The sequence below is a fragment of the Stylophora pistillata genome, chromosome 12 (genome assembly GCF_964205215.1).
Source record: "Stylophora pistillata chromosome 12, jaStyPist1.2, whole genome shotgun sequence".
NCBI classification, from domain to species: Eukaryota; Metazoa; Cnidaria; class Anthozoa; order Scleractinia; family Pocilloporidae; genus Stylophora; species Stylophora pistillata.
The window spans coordinates 13750001-13753032 of record NC_142530.1 but is presented as its reverse complement, the minus strand read 5'-3'; the positions used below and the strand labels follow the sequence as shown (position 1 = coordinate 13753032).

The 3032-nt window shown below is 39.0% G+C and overlaps 1 pseudogene; it reads left to right on the top strand.

Moving 5' to 3' along the window:
- Positions 1-975: 975 nt before the first annotated feature.
- On the top strand, positions 976-1611 carry LOC111328992 (uncharacterized; annotated as a pseudogene).
- The last annotated feature ends 1421 nt before the right edge of the window (positions 1612-3032 follow it).

Here is a 3032-nt window from a genome sequence, read left to right as displayed (position 1 = left end):
ATGCAACCTTCTTCCTTTAATTACAGTAAATCCTACTTCTTTAGCCATTTCTTTTGCTACTGTTTTCCTTTCTTTACCTTCGATGGTTGACAGCGTTATGAGTTCATCATCAATGTTACGCTTTAGCAAAGGGTATTTTGTCCATTTCCGGTATCCTCCATAATAATAGTCACAGTGGTTGCTCGAAGGTATGAAGGTGCTGCCACATTTACAACGGCGGCAAGAATTCTTCCCACAAAATGATGCTTTGCATATTTTGCAAAAATCAACATGATCTCCAGTGGCCAACAAAATAATATGGCTTAGTTTAGCCGGGCAGAATAGTCCGCATAATAATCTACCTCAAACCCATTTTTAAAGCGATCTTCAAATTCTTGAACGAGGGGCAACAAAAATTGATCAAGAGCTAATAGTCTTCGTCCTGGCAGTAAATATGTTGGTTTAAAACCAACGACAAAAATCTCACATTGTTTGTCTGTCCTCTTTACAATGTTACCAATCTGGAAACTCTAAAGCTCCAGAGCCATGATCATACTTTCCATGGAATGGCTGAAACCCATTCCAATGAAGTGTGTAATTCAAATTTCTTGGATCTTTAATGGCCATTTCCATCCTATGAGTAAACACCATTTTGCACTTGCCCACAGGTTAACTTTAGGTCCTGGACCAAGCTAGTAACTATGGTGAAAGGCAACTACATCACTTCTTGACAAGTTGGAAACGGGCCCTCGGTATCAATTTAAAGTGTATTTATCATATTATAATTATATCAAGGTGCGTGATCTTAGAAATGAAAACAACCGGTTAAGGGGAGAGAAAACAGCATTACAAGAATCACTAACTGTGCAGTGTGGGAAGACGTGTCTTCGATCGGTCTCTGGTCAGTTTGCACCTAAGTAGTTCGTATATATGGCTTAAGTCAGCAAGTAGCAGTAGTAATGACAGAATTGAGTCAGGAAAAGAAAAGGAAAGAAAATGTGGCTAAAAGGGGAAGTGATTTGTTTGACTGAAATATATGCAAAGAAAAAAGATGATTTCAAGAATCCAAGAGTAAGGAACAAGGACATTTGGCCTGATATTTCCCTTGACATGTAGGCACAAGGATATTGTTCTAGTGATGCAAGTCTTGCGAGACCAAGATCAAGAATCTCAAATGATCATATATTGCATGCACTGATCACAACAAGAAATCAGGAAGAAATGCAAAGAAATGTATTTAAGAATGAAGAACTTAACAACATATTCATGGTAATGACAATGAAACACTACCATTTGTGTACAGCAGTAGGAAAGGTCTGGTTAAACGTTCTCAAGCGCAAAACCAAGAAAACGAAGGTAAATTAGTAGATTCAAAGGGTACAGAAAGTAAGTAACGCGAAGGACAGGAAATGCAAAAGAAAAAAACAAGAAAGAAACCTCCAAGTGAAAGAAGTGAATTGGTATCTCTGTTTAAAGAGCTTGTTGAAAGGAAGGAAGAAAAGGAGGAAAGGGAAAATGCAGAAATTTCAAGAAATAACTAATGAAAAAATTACTATTTTTGGGCAATTTTTCAAGTGTTTGCAAAATTTGTTCAAGATGAATGAATGTTTATGTTCAGTGATTTTCATGTAAGCAACTCTTAGTACATGGTGAAAGCTCTTACACTGATTTCACAAGATACTTTAGCTGTTTTGTTTTGTATTGTTGCACTTTTTCCATTATGTCTTACCATACAACATTCACTTCACCACCTGAAGTATTCACTGCAAGGCTTTCAAGCATGTTTACACATGGCATTTCGTCATGTACGTGAAGAACCAAAGCATGTATGATTATAATGCGTTGTTAAAATGTTATTTGTGTTCGTATTAGTAAAACAAATTAGGGTATTCTGTATTTGGAATGAACAAATGATCCCCCATCTGTCAGAAAAAGACTCAGACAATTGCGTAGCTGCAGAGAAAAGCTTGCTCTGAAATCACTTATAATGGTGTCAAAAGAAAAATAGAAATTGAAAACATTGTTCTACTATCACTTAACAACTGTATTAACATTAACATTTGAAATTGAAAATATTAGCCTCATATCGCTATGGAAAACAAATGTTGCAAAAATTGAAAATCTTGTTCCAAAAAATACATATGGGCAAACCTAATTAAATTAATAAACTGGCGATCGTCTGCGGGCACTGTTCTTTTGAGAATTAGTACTTTTATTTTCGAAGTCCTTGGCGTTAAAGTAGAACCTTGCATCAAGGATGTAGCTGGAGTTGAAGGCTGTGTACTTGGGGATGGGGTTGTCCTGTTGGGGGGGGAGCCACTGTTGTTTGACAGGTGCTATAGGATAGGGTAGCCATTGCTTGAGATCTGGTACTGGTAGGAGGAGTTGTTGATGTGGAATGACGGGTGCTGAAGTATAAGGGGGCCATTGTCGTAGGACTGGCACTTGTAAAAGGATGGGCCGGAGTAGGAGGAATTACTCTTGTAGAACAGGCTCTCTGTGACTGAGTTGCTGTTATTGTCGGCCGAATGCTAGGGAATGGATCTGTGATTTCCAGAGGCAGAGTGCTGGGACTGTCAACTGGCTCCTCAGATCTAACCGTCTGCCCATTCCAGACCTCCGATGGGCCGGGGTCGCGTCGATGGCCTCACATGAGCCCTTCTCATTACCACATTCACCCTAGCACTGGGATTACGGCATCATCAACGGCCTTCTTGGCCTTTGTCAGCTTTGACCTTTCCCAAGGCAACTGTTTTACTAGGTACCCAGTAAAGTACCTTTCCCCATCCTCATCCTCAGAAAAATCTGATTCTTCTGAGCTGGTGTAGGTGAGGCTTCCCACAGCCAGTACCATTATGGTCTTTGTTTCCTCTGACCAAGGCATATTTCGCAAAGTAGCAAGTCTCTTCTGAATTTTCTAGGCAATCAAAGCAACAGCACAAAAGTTAGTTAATGTAATATCAAACTAGAGATACATAGAAGTAAATGGATTCATTATCTGATCTATGACTGTAATTGCTTAAAAAGGCATCTCTCTTAATGAGTGCATTGTA